Source organism: Channa argus, chromosome 3 (assembly GCF_033026475.1).
Source record: "Channa argus isolate prfri chromosome 3, Channa argus male v1.0, whole genome shotgun sequence".
NCBI classification, from domain to species: domain Eukaryota; kingdom Metazoa; phylum Chordata; class Actinopteri; order Anabantiformes; family Channidae; genus Channa; species Channa argus.
The window spans coordinates 30,987,888-31,012,060 of NC_090199.1; the positions used below are offsets into that span (position 1 = coordinate 30,987,888).

Genomic DNA, 24,173 nt, shown 5'->3' on the forward strand with positions numbered 1-24,173 from the left:
GAAGCCATGTTTAGAAAAACCGTTCATGTTCAAAAGAACCCATTATAGTTAAAGAACTGTTAGTAGTGATGTTTGAGAAGATTAGATTTTTTGAACAAAGCTTTTTCAGTGGAATACCTGATGCAGCCCAGCCACACCCAGACTCTGCGTCCTGCAGCCCTCAGGTAATTTGAGTTTGAGACCCCTGGAATCAACAGACGGTGGCCTAGCCACCTTCGCGTGAGCCTCCAGGAGTGTTGTTGTGGCCAAGTGGTTAAGGCGATGGACTAGAAATCCATTGGGGTCTCCCCGCGCACGTTCGAATCCTGCCAACAACGTGAAGTTCCCCTGATGTTGTTTTACCTTGGATAAGGTTCTTGATTGACCATTGCATAATTAGTGTTGTGTTCCTAGCTTGTTTTTCAGTACCAATTGGGAAAGTGTTGGGAACATCTGCTGAGGCATTGTACTGTATATTAATGAATATGCTGCTGCACATTGTAAAGGCTGAATAGTCCTAAACAAATACCATGCTGACCAAAACAAACTACAGTGAGCAATTACATTGCAACATAGTGGATCCGCCTTCCAACCACATTAGCCTTTTAAACTAAATGTCATTAAAATCTTTTGTCAGCTGGACTTGGCACCTAATCCAGGGATGGTGTAATTTGTTATTGTTTTGGGGTTTTGTATATAGACAGGTTTTAAATTGTTATTGTATATAGTTTTTAGTTGTTGTGTTTGCACTCTCTCTTTAAAAAAATGTGGGGAAAAAAACACAACTCTTGTGGTGTAATAGCAACACATCCATCCTTTGGGTGGAAGACTCCAGGTGCAAATCCTGGCAAGAGTGTGTTAGGTGCACAATCAGTATTTCATTTGCTGGGTTTCATATACCAGTTTTAATTAAGAGATTTTTAATAGAATCTGTCACCCTACTATGTGTTTATATTGAGGTAATAATGGGTGGTTGAGGTGTTTATATTAAGATGTGATTCTAATGATTTGCCCTAATTCATGTTTAAAATGAATTTGAACCATATCTCAATGTATGCTGAAGTATTGACATTTTCTGTGTTACTGTTACTGTGTATTATGGATTTTATATTGAATTTTTCTCTTTTTCTTTCTGTTTCTCTTCCCCCCTTTCTCTCTTCTTTTTTCTTCCCCCCCCTTAAAATTCCCTTTTCAACCAGTGTCCCTAGCTAGTTTTTCAGTACCATTTAGGAAAGTGTTGGGAAGATCTGCATTGTAAAGTCTGAATAGTCCTAAAAAAATGCCATGCTGACCAAAACAAACTACAGTGAGCAGTTACATTACACCATAGTGGATCCGCATTCCAACCACGTTAGTCTGTTAAACTAAATGTCATTGACATCTTTTGTCAGCTGGACTTGGCACCTAATCCAGAGACAAGCATAAGCCGGTGTAACTAAAAGATGGTTACGTGGGTACATGGATTGTTACCATCTTCTGCATTAGAAGTACGTAGAACAAGTCCCTCCCCACCCTTCGATAGCTCAGTTGGTAGAGCGGAGGACTGTAGGTTAGTCAGCTGGGATCCTTAGGTCGCTGGTTCAACTCCGGCTCGAAGGAGAACATTTTGGCGGAACAGTCCAGGTACTGCTCTAACGCCATGGCTATACTAACCTATACTACCCTATACTAACATCTCCCGCTGCAAGGACATTTTTTCAAAGCTCTGCAACATGTTGCCTTTACTCACCAAAGCTCCTGCTCCAATTTACAGGACTGCTTTTGACCATGGATTAAAACAGGGTTCTCAAGCTTGCGGCCTGCGAGACAATATTTTGTGGCCCTCAGGACGATATGAAAGTTTAATCTTTAGTGCGGCCAGCGAGTTCTATACGAATGGCCTTTTCCCGCGTTGTGTGCAGAAGGTTCCTTTTTTTGTGCAAGCTGGAGCTGAACGAACCTACCAATCACACTGGACTATATGGCTCCCGAGGGCGGGCCATCAGCCGGGGTTGATGCAAGCAGAGAAACATTGCACAACTATGGAGGCGCTCGTGTAACATCACATAGCCGTCATAGAATTCCTACTTGTTACTGTGTTTGAAATGAGAATGTTTGACTTCGAGCTGGACGAAGTCAATGTTACCGCCGTTAAGGACCAACACCGACGTTCCGTTGACGATGTCACTAATGGGTGTGGACCTTCAATGGGGCCATTCAGCCAGCTCCCGCCCGCCGTCCCGCTTCGGAGTCAGGCTGGAGCCTCATCAAAGGCTTACCTGCCTCGGTTACATAAGCAACAGAACATCGGTGTTGGGTAGGACGTACAGCTGAATCCATGGGGTTATTATAGAAACTAAAAGCCAGTGAATAACGCCTCCATGGCTGCATCCCATTGTTTTATATAATAAATAATTAATGTTGTCCCAGCTGATAATGAACAGCCCGGTCGCAGTCGAGAAAATTGACCCCCGGCTCCCCTGAGCCTGTGCCTTTTTGGGAGCACATATTTGTGCAAAAAGTTTTTCTATAACTTCAAAAAGTCCAAGTACAGGTCGAGACTTACTGACGATCTTCTTCAAGCCATAGTGAGGGTGTCAACTGCTTCCTCGCTCAAGCCAAATGTGGCTCAGCTATGTGAGAGGAAGCGCTGCCAGGTCTCTGGCAGCAGGAAGCAGGCAAGAGAAGCCATGTTTAGAAAAACCGTTCATGTTCACAAGAACCCATTATAGTTAAAGAACTGTTAGTAGTGATGTTTGAGAAGATTGGATTTTTTGAACAAAGCTTTTTCAGTGGAATACCTGATGCAGCCCAGCCACACCCAGACTCTGCGTCCCGTTTTTCAGTACCAATTGGGAAAGTGTTGGGAACATCTGCTGAGGCATTGTACTGTATATTAATGAATATGCTGCTGCACATTGTAAAGGCTGAATAGTCCTAAACAAATACCATGCTGACCAAAACAAACTACAGTGAGCAATTACATTGCAACATAGTGGATCCGCCTTCCAACCAATTCTTTAAAAAAATGTGGGGAAAAAAACACAACTCTTGTGGTGTAAAGCAACACATCCATCCTTTGGGTGGAAGACTCCAGGTGCAAATCCTGGCAAGAGTGTGTTAGGTGCACAATCAGTATTTCATTTGCTGGGTTTCATATACCAGTTTTCATTAGGAGATTTTTAATAGAATCTGTCACCCTACTATGTGTTTATATTGAGGTAATAATGGGTGGTTGAGGTGTTTATATTAAGATGTGATTCTAATGATTTGCCCTAATTCATGTTTAAAATGAATTTGAACCATATCTCAATGTATGCTGAAGTATTGAAATTTTCTGTGTTACTGTTACTGTGTATTATGGATTTTATATTGAATTTTTCTCTTTTTCTTTCTGTTTCTCTTCCCCCCTTCCTCTCTTCTTTTTTCTTCCCCCCCCTTAAAATTCCCTTTTCAACCAGTGTCCCTAGCTAGTTTTTCAGTACCATTTAGGAAAGTGTTGGGAACATCTGCATTGTAAAGTCGGAATAGTCCTAAAAAAATGCCATGCTGACCAAAACAAACTACAGTGAGCAGTTACATTACACCATAGTGGATCCGCATTCCAACCACGTTAGTCTGTTAAACTAAATGTCATTGACATCTTTTGTCAGCTGGACTTGGCACCTAATCCAGAGACAAGCATAAGCCGGTGTAACTAAAAGATGGTTACGTGGGTACATGGATTGTTACCATCTTCTGCATTAGAAGTACGTAGAACAAGTTCCTCCCCACCCTTCGATAGCTCAGTTGGTAGAGCGGAGGACTGTAGGTTAGTCAGCTGGGATCCTTAGGTCGCTGGTTCAACTCCGGCTCGAAGGAGAACATTTTGGCGGAACAGTCCAGGTACTGCTCTAACGCCATGGCTATACTAACCTATACTACCCTATACTAACGTCTCCCGCTGCAAGGACATTTTTTCAAAGCTCTGCAACATGTTGCCTTTACTCACCAAAGCTCCTGCTCCAATTTACAGGACTGCTTTTGACCATGGATTAAAACAGGGTTCTCAAGCTTGCGGCCTGCGAGACAATATTTTGTGGCCCTCAGGACGATATGAAAGTTTAATCTTTAGTGCGGCCAGCGAGTTCTATACGAATGGCACTTTCCCGCGTTGTGTGCAGAAGGTTCCTTTTTTTGTGCAAGCTGGAGCTGAACGAACCTACCAATCACACTGGACTATATGGCTCCCGAGGGCGGGCCATCAGCCGGGGTTGATGCAAGCAGAGAAACATTGCACAACTATGGAGGCGCTCGTGTAACATCACATAGCCGTCATAGAATTCCTACTTGTTACTGTGTTTGAAATGAGAATGTTTGACTTCGAGCTGGACGAAGTCAATGTTACCGCCGTTAAGGACCAACACCGACGTTCCGTTGACGATGTCACTAATGGGTGTGGACCTTCAATGGGGCCATTCAGCCAGCTCCCGCCCGCCGTCCCGCTTCGGAGTCAGGCTGGAGCCTCATCAAAGGCTTACCTGCCTCGGTTACATAAGCAACAGAACATCGGTGTTGGGTAGGACGTACAGCTGAATCCATGGGGTTATTATAGAAACTAAAAGCCAGTGAATAACGCCTCCATGGCTGCATCCCATTGTTTTATATAATAAATAATTAATGTTGTCCCAGCTGATAATGAACAGCCCGGTCGCTGTCGAGAAAATTGACCCCCGGCTCCCCTGAGCCTGTGCCTTTTTGGGAGCACATATTTGTGCAAAAAGTTTTTCTATAACTTCAAAAAGTCCAAGTACAGGTCGAGACTTACTGACGATCTTCTTCAAGCCATAGTGAGGGTGTCAACTGCTTCCTCGCTCAAGCCAAATGTGGCTCAGCTATGTGAGAGGAAGCGCTGCCAGGTCTCTGGCAGCAGGAAGCAGGCAAGAGAAGCCATGTTTAGAAAAACCGTTCATGTTCAAAAGAACCCATTATAGTTAAAGAACTGTTAGTAGTGATGTTTGAGAAGATTAGATTTTTTGAACAAAGCTTTTTCAGTGGAATACCTGATGCAGCCCAGCCACACCCAGACTCTGCGTCCTGCAGCCCTCAGGTAATTTGAGTTTGAGACCCCTGGAATCAACAGACGGTGGCCTAGCCACCTTCGCGTGAGCCTCCAGGAGTGTTGTTGTGGCCAAGTGGTTAAGGCGATGGACTAGAAATCCATTGGGGTCTCCCCGCGCACGTTCGAATCCTGCCAACAACGTGAAGTTCCCCTGATGTTGTTTTACCTTGGATAAGGTTCTTGATTGACCATTGCATAATTAGTGTTGTGTTCCTAGCTTGTTTTTCAGTACCAATTGGGAAAGTGTTGGGAACATCTGCTGAGGCATTGTACTGTATATTAATGAATATGCTGCTGCACATTGTAAAGGCTGAATAGTCCTAAACAAATACCATGCTGACCAAAACAAACTACAGTGAGCAATTACATTGCAACATAGTGGATCCGCCTTCCAACCACATTAGCCTTTTAAACTAAATGTCATTAAAATCTTTTGTCAGCTGGACTTGGCACCTAATCCAGGGATGGTGTAATTTGTTATTGTTTTGGGGTTTTGTATATAGACAGGTTTTAAATTGTTATTGTATATAGTTTTTAGTTGTTGTGTTTGCACTCTCTCTTTAAAAAAATGTGGGGAAAAAAACACAACTCTTGTGGTGTAATAGCAACACATCCATCCTTTGGGTGGAAGACTCCAGGTGCAAATCCTGGCAAGAGTGTGTTAGGTGCACAATCAGTATTTCATTTGCTGGGTTTCATATACCAGTTTTAATTAAGAGATTTTTAATAGAATCTGTCACCCTACTATGTGTTTATATTGAGGTAATAATGGGTGGTTGAGGTGTTTATATTAAGATGTGATTCTAATGATTTGCCCTAATTCATGTTTAAAATGAATTTGAACCATATCTCAATGTATGCTGAAGTATTGACATTTTCTGTGTTACTGTTACTGTGTATTATGGATTTTATATTGAATTTTTCTCTTTTTCTTTCTGTTTCTCTTCCCCCCTTTCTCTCTTCTTTTTTCTTCCCCCCCCTTAAAATTCCCTTTTCAACCAGTGTCCCTAGCTAGTTTTTCAGTACCATTTAGGAAAGTGTTGGGAAGATCTGCATTGTAAAGTCTGAATAGTCCTAAAAAAATGCCATGCTGACCAAAACAAACTACAGTGAGCAGTTACATTACACCATAGTGGATCCGCATTCCAACCACGTTAGTCTGTTAAACTAAATGTCATTGACATCTTTTGTCAGCTGGACTTGGCACCTAATCCAGAGACAAGCATAAGCCGGTGTAACTAAAAGATGGTTACGTGGGTACATGGATTGTTACCATCTTCTGCATTAGAAGTACGTAGAACAAGTCCCTCCCCACCCTTCGATAGCTCAGTTGGTAGAGCGGAGGACTGTAGGTTAGTCAGCTGGGATCCTTAGGTCGCTGGTTCAACTCCGGCTCGAAGGAGAACATTTTGGCGGAACAGTCCAGGTACTGCTCTAACGCCATGGCTATACTAACCTATACTACCCTATACTAACATCTCCCGCTGCAAGGACATTTTTTCAAAGCTCTGCAACATGTTGCCTTTACTCACCAAAGCTCCTGCTCCAATTTACAGGACTGCTTTTGACCATGGATTAAAACAGGGTTCTCAAGCTTGCGGCCTGCGAGACAATATTTTGTGGCCCTCAGGACGATATGAAAGTTTAATCTTTAGTGCGGCCAGCGAGTTCTATACGAATGGCCTTTTCCCGCGTTGTGTGCAGAAGGTTCCTTTTTTTGTGCAAGCTGGAGCTGAACGAACCTACCAATCACACTGGACTATATGGCTCCCGAGGGCGGGCCATCAGCCGGGGTTGATGCAAGCAGAGAAACATTGCACAACTATGGAGGCGCTCGTGTAACATCACATAGCCGTCATAGAATTCCTACTTGTTACTGTGTTTGAAATGAGAATGTTTGACTTCGAGCTGGACGAAGTCAATGTTACCGCCGTTAAGGACCAACACCGACGTTCCGTTGACGATGTCACTAATGGGTGTGGACCTTCAATGGGGCCATTCAGCCAGCTCCCGCCCGCCGTCCCGCTTCGGAGTCAGGCTGGAGCCTCATCAAAGGCTTACCTGCCTCGGTTACATAAGCAACAGAACATCGGTGTTGGGTAGGACGTACAGCTGAATCCATGGGGTTATTATAGAAACTAAAAGCCAGTGAATAACGCCTCCATGGCTGCATCCCATTGTTTTATATAATAAATAATTAATGTTGTCCCAGCTGATAATGAACAGCCCGGTCGCTGTCGAGAAAATTGACCCCCGGCTCCCCTGAGCCTGTGCCTTTTTGGGAGCACATATTTGTGCAAAAAGTTTTTCTATAACTTCAAAAAGTCCAAGTACAGGTCGAGACTTACTGACGATCTTCTTCAAGCCATAGTGAGGGTGTCAACTGCTTCCTCGCTCAAGCCAAATGTGGCTCAGCTATGTGAGAGGAAGCGCTGCCAGGTCTCTGGCAGCAGGAAGCAGGCAAGAGAAGCCATGTTTAGAAAAACCGTTCATGTTCACAAGAACCCATTATAGTTAAAGAACTGTTAGTAGTGATGTTTGAGAAGATTAGATTTTTTGAACAAAGCTTTTTCAGTGGAATACCTGATGCAGCCCAGCCACACCCAGACTCTGCGTCCTGCAGCCCTCAGGTAATTTGAGTTTGAGACCCCTGGAATCAACAGACGGTGGCCTAGCCACCTTCGCGTGAGCCTCCAGGAGTGTTGTTGTGGCCGAGTGGTTAAGGCGATGGACTAGAAATCCATTGGGGTCTCCCCGCGCAGGTTCGAATCCTGCCAACAACGTGAAGTTCCCCTGATGTTGTTTTACCTTGGATAAGGTTCTTGATTGACCATTGCATAATTAGTGTTGTGTTCCTAGCTTGTTTTTCAGTACCAATTGGGAAAGTGTTGGGAACATCTGCTGAGGCATTGTATTGTATATTAATGAATATGCTGCTGCACATTGTAAAGGCTGAATAGTCCTAAACAAATACCATGCTGACCAAAACAAACTACAGTGAGCAATTACATTGCAACATAGTGGATCCGCCTTCCAACCACATTAGCCTTTTAAACTAAATGTCATTAAAATCTTTTGTCAGCTGGACTTGGCACCTAATCCAGGGATGGTGTAATTTGTTAGTGTTTTGGGGTTTTGTATATAGAAAGGTTTTAAATTGTTATTGTATATAGTTTTTAGTTGTTGTGTTTGCACTCTCTCTTTAAAAAAATGTGGGGAAAAAAACACAACTCTTGTGGTGTAATAGCAACACATCCATCCTTTGGGTGGAAGACTCTAGGTGCAAATCCTGGCAAGAGTGTGTTAGGTGCACAATCAGTATTTCATTTGCTGGGTTTCATATACCAGTTTTCATTAAGAGATTTTTAATACAATCTGTCACCCTACTATGTGTTTATATTGAGGTAATAATGGGTGGTTGAGGTGTTTATATTAAGATGTGATTCTAATGATTTGCCCTAATTCATGTTTAAAATGAATTTGAACCATATCTCAATGTATGCTGAAGTATTGACACTTTCTGTGTTACTGTTACTGTGTATTATGGATTTTATATTGAATTTTTCTCGTTTTCTTTCTGTTTCTCTTCCCTCCTTCCTCTCTTCTTTTTTCTTCCCCCCCCTTAAAATTCCCTTTTCAACCAGTGTCCCTAGCTAGTTTTTCAGTACCATTTAGGAAAGTGTTGGGAAGATCTGCATTGTAAAGTCTGAATATTCCTAAAAAAATGCCATGCTGACCAAACAAACTACAGTGAGCAGTTACATTACACCATAGTGGATCCGCCTTCCAACCACGTTAGTCTGTTAAACTAAATGTCATTGACATCTTTTGTCAGCTGGACTTGGCACCTAATCCAGAGATAAGCATAAGCCGGTGTAACTAAAAGATGGTTACGTGGGTACATGGATTGTTACCATCTTCTGCATTAGAAGTACGTAGAACAAGTCCCTCCCCACCCTTCGATAGCTCAGTTGGTAGAGCGGAGGACTGTAGGTTAGTCAGCTGGGATCCTTAAGTCGCTGGTTCAATTCCGGCTCGAAGGAGAACATTTTGGCGGAAAAGTCCAGGTACTGCTCTAACGCCATGGCTATTTGTCCCTATACTAACATCTCCCGCTGCAAGGACATTTTTTCAAAGCTCTGCAACATGTTGCCTTTACTCACCAAAGCTCCTGCTCCAATTTACAGGACTGCTTTTGACCATGGATTAAAACAGGGTTCTCAAGCTTGCGGCCTGCGAGACAATATTTTGTGGCCCTCAGGACGATATGAAAGTTTAATCTTTAGTGCGGCCAGCGAGTTCTATACGAATGGCCTTTTCCCGCGTTGTGTGCAGAAGGTTCCTTTTTTTGTGCAAGCTGGAGCTGAACGAACCTACCAATCACACTGGACTATATGGCTCCCGAGGGCGGGCCATCAGCCGGGGTTGATGCAAGCAGAGAAACATTGCACAACTATGGAGGCGCTCGTGTAACATCACATAGCCGTCATAGAATTCCTACTTGTTACTGTGTTTGAAATGAGAATGTTTGACTTCGAGCTGGACGAAGTCAATGTTACCGCCGTTAAGGACCAACACCGACGTTCCGTTGACGATGTCACTAATGGGTGTGGACCTTCAATGGGGCCATTCAGCCAGCTCCCGCCCGCCGTCCCGCTTCGGAGTCAGGCTGGAGCCTCATCAAAGGCTTACCTGCCTCGGTTACATAAGCAACAGAACATCGGTGTTGGGTAGGACGTACAGCTGAATCCATGGGGTTATTATAGAAACTAAAAGCCAGTGAATAACGCCTCCATGGCTGCATCCCATTGTTTTATATAATAAATAATTAATGTTGTCCCAGCTGATAATGAACAGCCCGGTCGCTGTCGAGAAAATTGACCCCCGGCTCCCCTGAGCCTGTGCCTTTTTGGGAGCACATATTTGTGCAAAAAGTTTTTCTATAACTTCAAAAAGTCCAAGTACAGGTCGAGACTTACTGACGATCTTCTTCAAGCCATAGTGAGGGTGTCAACTGCTTCCTCGCTCAAGCCAAATGTGGCTCAGCTATGTGAGAGGAAGCGCTGCCAGGTCTCTGGCAGCAGGAAGCAGGCAAGAGAAGCCATGTTTAGAAAAACCGTTCATGTTCACAAGAACCCATTATAGTTAAAGAACTGTTAGTAGTGATGTTTGAGAAGATTAGATTTTTTGAACAAAGCTTTTTCAGTGGAATACCTGATGCAGCCCAGCCACACCCAGACTCTGCGTCCTGCAGCCCTCAGGTAATTTGAGTTTGAGACCCCTGGAATCAACAGACGGTGGCCTAGCCACCTTCGCGTGAGCCTCCAGGAGTGTTGTTGTGGCCGAGTGGTTAAGGCGATGGACTAGAAATCCATTGGGGTCTCCCCGCGCAGGTTCGAATCCTGCCAACAACGTGAAGTTACCCTGATATTGTTTTACCTTGGATAAAGTTCTTGATTGACCATTGCATAATTGGTGTTGTGTTCCTAGCTTGTTTTTCAGTACCAATTGGGAAAGTGTTGGGAACATCTGCTGAGGCATTGTACTGTATATTAATGAATATGCTGCTGCACATTGTAAAGGCTGAATAGTCCTAAACAAATACCATGCTGACCAAAACAAACTACAGTGAGCAATTACATTGCAACATAGTGGATCTGCCTTCCAACCACATTAGCCTTTTAAACTAAATGTCATTAACATCTTTTGTCAGCTGGACTTGGCACCTAATCCAGGGATGGTGTAATTTGTTAGTGTTTTGGTGTTTTGTATATAGACAGGTTTTAAATTGTTATTGTATATAGTTTTTAGTTGTTGTGTTTGCACTCTCTCTTTAAAAAAATGTGGGGAAAAAAACACAACTCTTGTGGTGTAATAGCAACACATCCATCCTTTGGGTGGAAGACTCCAGGTGCAAATCCTGGCAAGAGTGTGTTAGGTGCACAATCAGTATTTCATTTGCTGGGTTTCATATACCAGTTTTCATTAAGAGATTTTTAATAGAATCTGTCACCCTACTATGTGTTTATATTGAGGTAATAATGGGTGGTTGAGGTGTTTATATTAAGATGTGATTCTAATGATTTGCCCTAATTCATGTTTAAAATGAATTTGAACCATATCTCAATGTATGCTGAAGTATTGACATTTTCTGTGTTACTGTTACTGTGTATTATGGATTTTATATGGAATTTTTCTCCTTTTCTTTCTGTTTCTCTTCCCCCCTTCCTCTCTTCTTTTTTCTTCCCCCCCCCTTAAAATTCCCTTTTCAACCAGTGTCCCTAGCTAGTTTTTCAGTACCATTTATGAAAGTGTTGGGAACATCTGCATTGTAAAGTCTGAATATTCCTAAAAAAATGCCATGCTGACCAAAACAAACTACAGTGAGCAATTACATTACACCATAGTGGATCCGCATTCCAACCACGTTAGTCTGTTAAACTAAATGTCATTGACATCTTTTGTCAGCTGGACTTGGCACCTAATCCAGAGACAAGCATAAGCCGGTGTAACTAAAAGATGGCATTTTTTCAAAGCTCTGCAACATGTTGCCTTTACTCACCAAAGCTCCTGCTCCAATTTACAGGACTGCTTTTGACCATGGATTAAAACAGGGTTCTCAAGCTTGCGGCCTGCGAGACAATATTTTGTGGCCCTCAGGACGATATGAAAGTTTAATCTTTAGTGCGGCCAGCGAGTTCTATACGAATGGCTTTTTCCCGCGTTGTGTGCAGAAGGTTCCTTTTTTTGTGCAAGCTGGAGCTGAACGAACCTACCAATCACACTGGACTATATGGCTCCCGAGGGCGGGCCATCAGCCGGGGTTGATGCAAGCAGAGAAACATTGCACAACTATGGAGGCGCTCGTGTAACATCACATAGCCGTCATAGAATTCCTACTTGTTACTGTGTTTGAAATGAGAATGTTTGACTTCGAGCTGGACGAAGTCAATGTTACCGCCGTTAAGGACCAACACCGACGTTCCGTTGACGATGTCACTAATGGGTGTGGACCTTCAATGGGGCCATTCAGCCAGCTCCCGCCCGCCGTCCCGCTTCGGAGTCAGGCTGGAGCCTCATCAAAGGCTTACCTGCCTCGGTTACATAAGCAACAGAACATCGGTGTTGGGTAGGACGTACAGCTGAATCCATGGGGTTATTATAGAAACTAAAAGCCAGTGAATAACGCCTCCATGGCTGCATCCCATTGTTTTATATAATAAATAATTAATGTTGTCCCAGCTGATAATGAACAGCCCGGTCGCTGTCGAGAAAATTGACCCCCGGCTCCCCTGAGCCTGTGCCTTTTTGGGAGCACATATTTGTGCAAAAAGTTTTTCTATAACTTCAAAAAGTCCAAGTACAGGTCGAGACTTACTGACGATCTTCTTCAAGCCATAGTGAGGGTGTCAACTGCTTCCTCGCTCAAGCCAAATGTGGCTCAGCTATGTGAGAGGAAGCGCTGCCAGGTCTCTGGCAGCAGGAAGCAGGCAAGAGAAGCCATGTTTAGAAAAACCGTTCATGTTCAAAAGAACCCATTATAGTTAAAGAACTGTTAGTAGTGATGTTTGAGAAGATTAGATTTTTTGAACAAAGCTTTTTCAGTGGAATACCTGATGCAGCCCAGCCACACCCAGACTCTGCGTCCTGCAGCCCTCAGGTAATTTGAGTTTGAGACCCCTGGAATCAACAGACGGTGGCCTAGCCACCTTCGCGTGAGCCTCCAGGAGTGTTGTTGTGGCCGAGTGGTTAAGGCGATGGACTAGAAATCCATTGGGGTCTCCCCGCGCAGGTTCGAATCCTGCCAACAACGTGAAGTTCCCCTGATGTTGTTTTACCTTGGATAAGGTTCTTGATTGACCATTGCATAATTAGTGTTGTGTTCCTAGCTTGTTTTTCAGTACCAATTGGGAAAGTGTTGGGAACATCTGCTGAGGCATTGTATTGTATATTAATGAATATGCTGCTGCACATTGTAAAGGCTGAATAGTCCTAAACAAATACCATGCTGACCAAAACAAACTACAGTGAGCAATTACATTGCAACATAGTGGATCCGCCTTCCAACCACATTAGCCTTTTAAACTAAATGTCATTAAAATCTTTTGTCAGCTGGACTTGGCACCTAATCCAGGGATGGTGTAATTTGTTAGTGTTTTGGGGTTTTGTATATAGAAAGGTTTTAAATTGTTATTGTATATAGTTTTTAGTTGTTGTGTTTGCACTCTCTCTTTAAAAAAATGTGGGGAAAAAAACACAACTCTTGTGGTGTAATAGCAACACATCCATCCTTTGGGTGGAAGACTCCAGGTGCAAATCCTGGCAAGAGTGTGTTAGGTGCACAATCAGTATTTCATTTGCTGGGTTTCATATACCAGTTTTCATTAAGAGATTTTTAATAGAATCTGTCACCCTACTATGTGTTTATATTGAGGTAATAATGGGTGGTTGAGGTGTTTATATTAAGATGTGATTCTAATGATTTGCCCTAATTCATGTTTAAAATGAATTTGAACCATATCTCAATGTATGCTGAAGTATTGACACTTTCTGTGTTACTGTTACTGTGTATTATGGATTTTATATTGAATTTTTCTCGTTTTCTTTCTGTTTCTCTTCCCTCCTTCCTCTCTTCTTTTTTCTTCCCCCCCCTTAAAATTCCCTTTTCAACCAGTGTCCCTAGCTAGTTTTTCAGTACCATTTAGGAAAGTGTTGGGAAGATCTGCATTGTAAAGTCTGAATATTCCTAAAAAAATGCCATGCTGACCAAACAAACTACAGTGAGCAGTTACATTACACCATAGTGGATCCGCCTTCCAACCACGTTAGTCTGTTAAACTTAATGTCATTGACATCTTTTGTCAGCTGGACTTGGCACCTAATCCAGAGATAAGCATAAGCCGGTGTAACTAAAAGATGGTTACGTGGGTACATGGATTGTTACCATCTTCTGCATTAGAAGTACGTAGAACAAGTCCCTCCCCACCCTTCGATAGCTCAGTTGGTAGAGCGGAGGACTGTAGGTTAGTCAGCTGGGATCCTTAAGTCGCTGGTTCAATTCCGGCTCGAAGGAGAACATTTTGGCGGAAAAGTCCAGGTACTGCTCTAACGCCATGGCTATTTGTCCCTATACTAACATCTCCCGCTGCAAGGACATTTTTTCAAAGCTCTGCAACATGTTGCCTTTACTCACCAAAGCTCCTGCTCCAATTTACAGGACTGCTTTTGACCATGGATTAAAACAGGGTTCTCAAGCTTGCGGCCTGCGAGACAATATTTTGTGGCCCTCAGGACGATATGAAAGTTTAATCTTTAGTGCGGCCAGCGAGTTCTATACGAATGGCACTTTCCCGCGTTGTGTGCAGAAGGTTCCTTTTTTTGTGCAAGCTGGAGCTGAACGAACCTACCAATCACACTGGACTATATGGCTCCCGAGGGCGGGCCATCAGCCGGGGTTGATGCAAGCAGAGAAACATTGCACAACTATGGAGGCGCTCGTGTAACATCACATAGCCGTCATAGAATTCCTACTTGTTACTGTGTTTGAAATGAGAATGTTTGACTTCGAGCTGGACGAAGTCAATGTTACCGCCGTTAAGGACCAACACCGACGTTCCGTTGACGATGTCACTAATGGGTGTGGACCTTCAATGGGGCCATTCAGCCAGCTCCCGCCCGCCGTCCCGCTTCGGAGTCAGGCTGGAGCCTCATCAAAGGCTTACCTGCCTCGGTTACATAAGCAACAGAACATCGGTGTTGGGTAGGACGTACAGCTGAATCCATGGGGTTATTATAGAAACTAAAAGCCAGTGAATAACGCCTCCATGGCTGCATCCCATTGTTTTATATAATAAATAATTAATGTTGTCCCAGCTGATAATGAACAGCCCGGTCGCAGTCGATAAAATTGACCCCCGGCTCCCCTGAGCCTGTGCCTTTTTGGGAGCACATATTTGTGCAAAAAGTTTTTCTATAACTTCAAAAAGTCCAAGTACAGGTCGAGACTTACTGACGATCTTCTTCAAGCCATAGTGAGGGTGTCAACTGCTTCCTCGCTCAAGCCAAATGTGGCTCAGCTATGTGAGAGGAAGCGCTGCCAGGTCTCTGGCAGCAGGAAGCAGGCAAGAGAAGCCATGTTTAGAAAAACCGTTCATGTTCAAAAGAACCCATTATAGTTAAAGAACTGTTAGTAGTGATGTTTGAGAAGATTAGATTTTTTGAACAAAGCTTTTTCAGTGGAATACCTGATGCAGCCCAGCCACACCCAGACTCTGCGTCCTGCAGCCCTCAGGTAATTTGAGTTTGAGACCCCTGGAATCAACAGACGGTGGCCTAGCCACCTTCGCGTGAGCCTCCAGGAGTGTTGTTGTGGCCGAGTGGTTAAGGCGATGGACTAGAAATCCATTGGGGTCTCCCCGCGCACGTTCGAATCCTGCCAACAACGTGAAGTTCCCCTGATGTTGTTTTACCTTGGATAAGGTTCTTGATTGACCATTGCATAATTAGTGTTGTGTTCCTAGCTTGTTTTTCAGTACCAATTGGGAAAGTGTTGGGAACATCTGCTGAGGCATTGTACTGTATATTAATGAATATGCTGCTGCACATTGTAAAGGCTGAATAGTCCTAAACAAATACCATGCTGACCAAAACAAACTACAGTGAGCAATTACATTGCAACATAGTGGATCCGCCTTCCAACCACATTAGCCTTTTAAACTAAATGTCATTAAAATCTTTTGTCAGCTGGACTTGGCACCTAATCCAGGGATGGTGTAATTTGTTATTGTTTTGGGGTTTTGTATATAGACAGGTTTTAAATTGTTATTGTATATAGTTTTTAGTTGTTGTGTTTGCACTCTCTCTTTAAAAAAATGTGGGGAAAAAAACACAACTCTTGTGGTGTAATAGCAACACATCCATCCTTTGGGTGGAAGACTCCAGGTGCAAATCCTGGCAAGAGTGTGTTAGGTGCACAATCAGTATTTCATTTCCTGGGTTTCATATACCAGTTTTCATTAAGAGATTTTTAATAGAATCTGTCACCCTACTATGTGTTTATATTTAGGTAATAATGGGTGGTTGAGGTGTTTATATTAAGATGTGATTCTAATGATTTGCCCTAATTCATGTTTAAAATGAATTTGAACCATATCTCAATGTATGCTGAAGTATTGACACTTTCTGTGTTACTGTTACTGTGTATTATGGATTTTATATTGAATTTTTCTCCTTTTCTTTCTGTTTCTCTTCCCCCCTTCCTCTCAATCACACTGGACTATATGGCTCCCGAGGGCGGGCCATCAGCCGGGGTTGATGCAAGCAGAGAAACATTGCACAACTATGGAGGCGCTCGTGTAACATCACATAGCCGTCATAGAATTCCTACTTGTTACTGTGTTTGAAATGAGAATGTTTGACTTCGAGCTGGACGAAGTCAATGTTACCGCCGTTAAGGACCAACACCGACGTTCCGTTGACGATGTCACTAATGGGTGTGGACCTTCAATGGGGCCATTCAGCCAGCTCCCGCCCGCCGTCCCGCTTCGGAGTCAGGCTGGAGCCTCATCAAAGGCTTACCTGCCTCGGTTACATAAGCAATAGAACATCGGTGTTGGGTAGGACGTACAGCTGAATCCATGGGGTTATTATAGAAACTAAAAGCCAGTGAATAACGCCTCCATGGCTGCATCCCATTGTTTTATATAATAAATAATTAATGTTGTCCCAGCTGATAATGAACAGCCCGGTCGCAGTCGAGAAAATTGACCCCCGGCTCCCCTGAGCCTGTGCCTTTTTGGGAGCACATATTTGTGCAAAAAGTTTTTCTATAACTTCAAAAAGTCCAAGTACAGGTCGAGACTTACTGACGATCTTCTTCAAGCCATAGTGAGGGTGTCAACTGCTTCCTCGCTCAAGCCAAATGTGGCTCAGCTATGTGAGAGGAAGCGCTGCCAGGTCTCTGGCAGCAGGAAGCAGGCAAGAGAAGCCATGTTTAGAAAAACCGTTCATGTTCACAAGAACCCATTATAGTTAAAGAACTGTTAGTAGTGATGTTTGAGAAGATTGGATTTTTTGAACAAAGCTTTTTCAGTGGAATACCTGATGCAGCCCAGCCACACCCAGACTCTGCGTCCCGTTTTTCAGTACCAATTGGGAAAGTGTTGGGAACATCTGCTGAGGCATTGTACTGTATATTAATGAATATGCTGCTGCACATTGTAAAGGCTGAATAGTCCTAAACAAATACCATGCTGACCAAAACAAACTACAGTGAGCAATTACATTGCAACATAGTGGATCCGCCTTCCAACCAATTCTTTAAAAAAATGTGGGGAAAAAAACACAACTCTTGTGGTGTAATAGCAACACATCCATCCTTTGGGTGGAAGACTCCAGGTGCAAATCCTGGCAAGAGTGTGTTAGGTGCACAATCAGTATTTCATTTGCTGGGTTTCATATACCAGTTTTCATTAGGAGATTTTTAATAGAATCTGTCACCCTACTATGTGTTTATATTGAGGTAATAATGGGTGGTTGAGGTGTTTATATTAAGATGTGATTCTAATGATTTGCCCTAATTCATGTTTAAAATGAATTTGAACCATATCTCAATGTATGCTGAAGTATTGACATTTTCTGTGTTACTGTTACTGTGTATTATGGATTTTATATTGAATTTTTCTCTTTTTCTTTCTGTTTCTCTTCCCCCCTTCCTCTCTTCTTTTTTCTTCCCCCCCCTTAAAATTCCCTTTTCAACCAGTGTCCCTAGCTAGTTTTTCAGTACCATTTAGGAAAGTGTTGGGAACATCTGCATTGTAAAGTCGGAATAGTCCTAAAAAAATGCCATGCTGACCAAAACAAACTACAGTGAGCAGTTACATTACACCATAGTGGATCCGCATTCCAACCACGTTAGTCTGTTAAACTAAATGTCATTGACATCTTTTGTCAGCTGGACTTGGCACCTAATCCAGAGACAAGCATAAGCCGGTGTAACTAAAAGATGGTTACGTGGGTACATGGATTGTTACCATCTTCTGCATTAGAAGTACGTAGAACAAGTCCCTCCCCACCCTTCGATAGCTCAGTTGGTAGAGCGGAGGACTGTAGGTTAGTCAGCTGGGATCCTTAGGTCGCTGGTTCAACTCCGGCTCGAAGGAGAACATTTTGGCGGAACAGTCCAGGTACTGCTCTAACGCCATGGCTATACTAACCTATACTACCCTATACTAACGTCTCCCGCTGCAAGGACATTTTTTCAAAGCTCTGCAACATGTTGCCTTTACTCACCAAAGCTCCTGCTCCAATTTACAGGACTGCTTTTGACCATGGATTAAAACAGGGTTCTCAAGCTTGCGGCCTGCGAGACAATATTTTGTGGCCCTCAGGACGATATGAAAGTTTAATCTTTAGTGCGGCCAGCGAGTTCTATACGAATGGCACTTTCCCGCGTTGTGTGCAGAAGGTTCCTTTTTTTGTGCAAGCTGGAGCTGAACGAACCTACCAATCACACTGGACTATATGGCTCCCGAGGGCGGGCCATCAGCCGGGGTTGATGCAAGCAGAGAAACATTGCACAACTATGGAGGCGCTCGTGTAACATCACATAGCCGTCATAGAATTCCTACTTGTTACTGTGTTTGAAATGAGAATGTTTGACTTCGAGCTGGACGAAGTCAATGTTACCGCCGTTAAGGACCAACACCGACGTTCCGTTGACGATGTCACTAATGGGTGTGGACCTTCAATGGGGCCATTCAGCCAGCTCCCGCCCGCCGTCCCGCTTCGGAGTCAGGCTGGAGCCTCATCAAAGGCTTACCTGCCTCGGTTACATAAGCAACAGAACATCGGTGTTGGGTAGGACGTACAGCTGAATCCATGGGGTTATTATAGAAACTAAAAGCCAGTGAATCACGCCTCCATGGCTGCATCCCATTGTTTTATATAATAAATAATTAATGTTGTCCCAGCTGATAATGAACAGCCCGGTCGCAGTCGAGAAAATTGACCCCCGGCTCCCCTGAGCCTGTGCCTTTTTGGGAGCACATATTTGTGCAAAAAGTTTTTCTATAACTTCAAAAAGTCCAAGTACAGGTCGAGACTTACTGACGATCTTCTTCAAGCCATAGTGAGGGTGTCAACTGCTTCCTCGCTCAAGCCAAATGTGGCTCAGCTATGTGAGAGGAAGCGCTGCCAGGTCTCTGGCAGCAGGAAGCAGGCAAGAGAAGCCATGTTTAGAAAAATCGTTCATGTTCACAAGAACCCATTATAGTTAAAGAACTGTTAGTAGTGATGTTTGAGAAGATTAGATTTTTTGAACAAAGCTTTTTCAGTGGAATACCTGATGCAGCCCAGCCACACCCAGACTCTGCGTCCTGCAGCCCTCAGGTAATTTGAGTTTGAGACCCCTGGAATCAACAGACGGTGGCCTAGCCACCTTCGCGTGAGCCCCCAGGAGTGTTGTTGTGGCCGAGTGGTTAAGGCGATGGACTAGAAATCCATTGGGGTCTCCCCGCGCAGGTTCGAATCCTGCCAACAATGTGAAGTTCCCCTGATGTTGTTTTACCTTGGATAAGGTTCTTGATTGACCATTGCATAATTAGTGTTGTGTTCCTAGCTTGTTTTTCAGTACCAATTGGGAAAGTGTTGGGAACATCTGCTGAGGCATTGTACTGTATATTAATGAATCTGCTGCTGCACATTGTAAAGGCTGAATAGTCCTAAACAAATACCATGCTGACCAAAACAAACTACAGTGAGCAACTACATTGCAACATAGTGGATCCGCCTTCCAACCACATTAGCCTGTTAAACTAAATGTCATTAACATCTTTTGTCAGCTGGACTTGGCACCTAATCCAGGGATGGTGTAATTTGTTAGTGTTTTGGGGTTTTGTATATAGACAGGTTTTAAATTGTTATTGTATATAGTTTTTAGTTGTTGTGTTTGCACTCTCTCTTTAAAAAAATGTGGGGAAAAAAACACAACTCTTGTGGTGTAATAGCAACACATCCATCCTTTGGGTGGAAGACTCCAGGTGCAAATCCTGGCAAGAGTGTGTTAGGTGCACAATCAGTATTTCATTTGCTGGGTTACATATACCAGTTTTCATTAGGAGATTTTTAATAGAATCTGTCACCTTACTATGTGTTTATATTGAGGTAATAATGGGTGGTTGAGGTGTTTATATTAAGATGTGATTCTAATGATTTGCCCTAATTCATGTTTAAAATGAATTTGAACCATATCTCAATGTATGCTGAAGTATTGACATTTTCTGTGTTACTGTTACTGTGTATTATGGATTTTATATTAAATTTTTCTCTTTTTCTTTCTGTTTCTCTTCCCCCCTTTCTCTCTTCTTTTTTCTTCCCCCCCCTTAAAATTCCCTTTTCAACCAGTGTCCCTAGCTAGTTTTTCAGTACCATTTAGGAAAGTGTTGGGAACATCTGCATTGTAAAGTCTGAATAGTCCTAAAAAAATGCCATGCTGACCAAAACAAACTACAGTGAGCAGTTACATTACACCATAGTGGATCCGCATTCCAACCACGTTAGTCTGTTAAACTAAATGTCATTGACATCTTTTGTCAGCTGGACTTGGCACCTAATCCAGAGACAAGCATAAGCCGGTGTAACTAAAAGATGGTTACGTGGGTACATGGATTGTTACCATCTTCTGCATTAGAAGTACGTAGAACAAGTCCCTCCCCACCCTTCGATAGCTCAGTTGGTAGAGCGGAGGACTGTAGGTTAGTCAGCTGGGATCCTTAGGTCGCTGGTTCAACTCCGGCTCGAAGGAGAACATTTTGGCGGAACAGTCCAGGTACTGCTCTAACGCCATGGCTATACTAACCTATACTACCCTATACTAACATCTCCCGCTGCAAGGACATTTTTTCAAAGCTCTGCAACATGTTGCCTTTACTCACCAAAGCTCCTGCTCCAATTTACAGGACTGCTTTTGACCATGGATTAAAACAGGGTTCTCAAGCTTGCGGCCTGCGAGACAATATTTTGTGGCCCTCAGGACGATATGAAAGTTTAATCTTTAGTGCGGCCAGCGAGTTCTATACGAATGGCACTTTCCCGCGTTGTGTGCAGAAGGTTCCTTTTTTTGTGCAAGCTGGAGCTGAACGAACCTACCAATCACACTGGACTATATGGCTCCCGAGGGCGGGCCATCAGCCGGGGTTGATGCAAGCAGAGAAACATTGCACAACTATGGAGGCGCTCGTGTAACATCACATAGCCGTCATAGAATTCCTACTTGTTACTGTGTTTGAAATGAGAATGTTTGACTTCGAGCTGGACGAAGTCAATGTTACCACCGTTAAGGACCAACACCGACGTTCCGTTGACGATGTCACTAATGGGTGTGGACCTTCAATGGGGCCATTCAGCCAGCTCCCGCCCGCCGTCCCGCTTCGGAGTCAGGCTGGAGCCTCATCAAAGGCTTACCTGCCTCGGTTACATAAGCAACAGAACATCGGTGTTGGGTAGGACGTACAGCTGAATCCATGGGGTTATTATAGAAACTAAAAGCCAGTGAATAACGCCTCCATGGCTGCATCCCATTGTTTTATATAATAAATAATTAATGTTGTCCCAGCTGATAATGAACAGCCCGGTCGCAGTCGAGAAAATTGACCCCCGGCTCCCCTGAGCCTGTGCCTTTTTGGGAGCACATATTTGTGCAAAAAGTTTTTTCTATAACTTCAAAAAGTCCAAGTACAGGTCGAGACTTACTGACGATCTTCTTCAAGCCATAGTGAGGGTGTCAACTGCTTCCTCGCTCAAGCCAAATGTGGCTCAGCTATGTGAGAGGAAGCGCTGCCAGGTCTCTGGCAGCAGGAAGCAGGCAAGAGAAGCCATGTTTAGAAAAACCGTTCATGTTCACAAGAACCCATTATAGTTAAAGAACTGTTAGTAGTGATGTTTGAGAAGATTAGATTTTTTGAACAAAGCTTTTTCAGTGGAATACCTGATGCAGCCCAGCCACACCCAGACTCTGCGTCCTGCAGCCCTCAGGTAATTTGAGTTTGAGACCCCTGGAATCAACAGACGGTGGCCTAGCCACCTTCGCGTGACCCTCCAGGAGTGTTGTTGTGGCCGAGTGGTTAAGGCGATGGACTAGAAATCCATTGGGGTCTCCCCGCGCAGGTTCGAATCCTGCCAACAACGTGAAGTTACCCTGATGTTGTTTTACCTTGGATAAAGTTCTTGATTGACCATTGCATAATTGGTGTTGTGTTCCTAGCTTGTTTTTCAGTACCAATTGGGAAAGTGTTGGGAACATCTGCTGAGGCATTGTACTGTATATTAAAGAATATGCTGCTGCACATTGTAAAGGCTGAATAGTCCTAAACAAATACCATGCTGACCAAAACAAACTACAGTGAGCAATTACATTGCAACATAGTGGATCTGCCTTCCAACCACATTAGCCTTTTAAACTAAATGTCATTAACATCTTTTGTCAGCTGGACTTGGCACCTAATCCAGGGATGGTGTAATTTGTTAGTGTTTTGGTGTTTTGTATATAGACAGGTTTTAAATTGTTATTGTATATAGTTTTTAGTTGTTGTGTTTGCACTCTCTCTTTAAAAAAATGTGGGGAAAAAAACACAACTCTTGTGGTGTAATAGCAACACATCCATCCTTTGGGTGGAAGACTCCAGGTGCAAATCCTGGCAAGAGTGTGTTAGGTGCACAATCAGTATTTCATTTGCTGGGTTTCATATACCAGTTTTCATTAAGAGATTTTTAATAGAATCTGTCACCCTACTATGTGTTTATATTGAGGTAATAATGGGTGGTTGAGGTGTTTATATTAAGATGTGATTCTAATGATTTGCCCTAATTCATGTTTAAAATGAATTTGAACCATATCTCAATGTATGCTGAAGTATTGACATTTTCTGTGTTACTGTTACTGTGTATTATGGATTTTATATGGAATTTTTCTCCTTTTCTTTCTGTTTCTCTTCCCCCCTTCCTCTCTTCTTTTTTCTTCCCCCCCCCTTAAAATTCCCTTTTCAACCAGTGTCCCTAGCTAGTTTTTCAGTACCATTTATGAAAGTGTTGGGAACATCTGCATTGTAAAGTCTGAATATTCCTAAAAAAATGCCATGCTGACCAAAACAAACTACAGTGAGCAATTACATTACACCATAGTGGATCCGCATTCCAACCACGTTAGTCTGTTAAACTAAATGTCATTGACATCTTTTGTCAGCTGGACTTGGCACCTAATCCAGAGACAAGCATAAGCCGGTGTAACTAAAAGATGGTTACGTGGGTACATGGATTGTTACCATCTTCTGCATTAGAAGTACGTAGAACAAGTCCCTCCCCACCCTTCGATAGCTCAGTTGGTAGAGCGGAGGACTGTAGGTTAGTCAGCTGGGATCCTTAAGTCGCTGGTTCAACTCCGGCTCGAAGGAGAACATTTTGGCGGAACAGTCCAGGTACTGCTCTAACGCCATGGCTATTTGTCCCTATACTAACATCTCCCGCTGCAAGGACATTTTTTCAAAGCTCTGCAACATGTTGCCTTTACTCACCAAAGCTCCTGCTCCAATTTACAGGACTGCTTTTGACCATGGATTAAAACAGGGTTCTCAAGCTTGCGGCCTGCGAGACAATATTTTGTGGCCCTCAGGACGATATGAAAGTTTAATCTTTAGTGCGGCCAGCGAGTTCTATACGAATGGCACTTTCCCGCGTTGTGTGCAGAAGGTTCCTTTTTTTGTGCAAGCTGGAGCTGAACGAACCTACCAATCACACTGGACTATATGGCTCCCGAGGGCGGGCCATCAGCCGGGGTTGATGCAAGCAGAGAAACATTGCACAACTATGGAGGCGCTCGTGTAACATCACATAGCCGTCATAGAATTCCTACTTGTTACTGTGTTTGAAATGAGAATGTTTGACTTCGAGCTGGACGAAGTCAATGTTACCGCCGTTAAGGACCAACACCGACGTTCCGTTGACGATGTCACTAATGGGTGTGGACCTTCAATGGGGCCATTCAGCCAGCTCCCGCCCGCCGTCCCGCTTCGGAGTCAGGCTGGAGCCTCATCAAAGGCTTACCTGCCTCGGTTACATAAGC

At 43.5% G+C, this 24,173-nt stretch overlaps 16 non-coding genes across 16 annotated transcripts; all 16 read left to right on the forward strand.

Moving 5' to 3' along the window:
* Positions 1-235: 235 nt before the first annotated feature.
* Positions 236-317, forward strand: trnas-aga (transfer RNA serine (anticodon AGA)). The gene has a single exon. It is a non-coding gene; the product is annotated as a tRNA-Ser (tRNA).
* A 1,174-nt stretch (positions 318-1,491) lies between these two features.
* trnay-gua (transfer RNA tyrosine (anticodon GUA)) lies at positions 1,492-1,578 on the forward strand. The gene is given in 2 exon segments: positions 1,492-1,528; positions 1,543-1,578. It is a non-coding gene; the product is annotated as a tRNA-Tyr (tRNA).
* A 2,154-nt stretch (positions 1,579-3,732) lies between these two features.
* trnay-gua (transfer RNA tyrosine (anticodon GUA)) lies at positions 3,733-3,819 on the forward strand. Its single transcript is given in 2 exon segments — positions 3,733-3,769; positions 3,784-3,819. It is a non-coding gene; the product is annotated as a tRNA-Tyr (tRNA).
* A 1,299-nt stretch (positions 3,820-5,118) lies between these two features.
* trnas-aga (transfer RNA serine (anticodon AGA)) lies at positions 5,119-5,200 on the forward strand. The gene has a single exon. It is a non-coding gene; the product is annotated as a tRNA-Ser (tRNA).
* A 1,174-nt stretch (positions 5,201-6,374) lies between these two features.
* On the forward strand, positions 6,375-6,461 carry trnay-gua (transfer RNA tyrosine (anticodon GUA)). Its single transcript is given in 2 exon segments — positions 6,375-6,411; positions 6,426-6,461. It is a non-coding gene; the product is annotated as a tRNA-Tyr (tRNA).
* A 1,299-nt stretch (positions 6,462-7,760) lies between these two features.
* Positions 7,761-7,842, forward strand: trnas-aga (transfer RNA serine (anticodon AGA)). The gene has a single exon. It is a non-coding gene; the product is annotated as a tRNA-Ser (tRNA).
* Positions 7,843-9,015: 1,173 nt separating this feature from the next.
* Positions 9,016-9,102, forward strand: trnay-gua (transfer RNA tyrosine (anticodon GUA)). Its single transcript is given in 2 exon segments — positions 9,016-9,052; positions 9,067-9,102. It is a non-coding gene; the product is annotated as a tRNA-Tyr (tRNA).
* A 1,289-nt stretch (positions 9,103-10,391) lies between these two features.
* On the forward strand, positions 10,392-10,473 carry trnas-aga (transfer RNA serine (anticodon AGA)). Its single transcript has one exon. It is a non-coding gene; the product is annotated as a tRNA-Ser (tRNA).
* Positions 10,474-12,790: 2,317 nt separating this feature from the next.
* Positions 12,791-12,872, forward strand: trnas-aga (transfer RNA serine (anticodon AGA)). Its single transcript has one exon. It is a non-coding gene; the product is annotated as a tRNA-Ser (tRNA).
* Positions 12,873-14,045: 1,173 nt separating this feature from the next.
* trnay-gua (transfer RNA tyrosine (anticodon GUA)) lies at positions 14,046-14,132 on the forward strand. The gene is given in 2 exon segments: positions 14,046-14,082; positions 14,097-14,132. It is a non-coding gene; the product is annotated as a tRNA-Tyr (tRNA).
* Positions 14,133-15,421: 1,289 nt separating this feature from the next.
* On the forward strand, positions 15,422-15,503 carry trnas-aga (transfer RNA serine (anticodon AGA)). The gene has a single exon. It is a non-coding gene; the product is annotated as a tRNA-Ser (tRNA).
* Positions 15,504-18,132: 2,629 nt separating this feature from the next.
* On the forward strand, positions 18,133-18,219 carry trnay-gua (transfer RNA tyrosine (anticodon GUA)). Its single transcript is given in 2 exon segments — positions 18,133-18,169; positions 18,184-18,219. It is a non-coding gene; the product is annotated as a tRNA-Tyr (tRNA).
* Positions 18,220-19,518: 1,299 nt separating this feature from the next.
* On the forward strand, positions 19,519-19,600 carry trnas-aga (transfer RNA serine (anticodon AGA)). The gene has a single exon. It is a non-coding gene; the product is annotated as a tRNA-Ser (tRNA).
* A 1,174-nt stretch (positions 19,601-20,774) lies between these two features.
* trnay-gua (transfer RNA tyrosine (anticodon GUA)) lies at positions 20,775-20,861 on the forward strand. The gene is given in 2 exon segments: positions 20,775-20,811; positions 20,826-20,861. It is a non-coding gene; the product is annotated as a tRNA-Tyr (tRNA).
* Positions 20,862-22,161: 1,300 nt separating this feature from the next.
* On the forward strand, positions 22,162-22,243 carry trnas-aga (transfer RNA serine (anticodon AGA)). The gene has a single exon. It is a non-coding gene; the product is annotated as a tRNA-Ser (tRNA).
* A 1,175-nt stretch (positions 22,244-23,418) lies between these two features.
* trnay-gua (transfer RNA tyrosine (anticodon GUA)) lies at positions 23,419-23,505 on the forward strand. Its single transcript is given in 2 exon segments — positions 23,419-23,455; positions 23,470-23,505. It is a non-coding gene; the product is annotated as a tRNA-Tyr (tRNA).
* Positions 23,506-24,173: the final 668 nt, after the last annotated feature.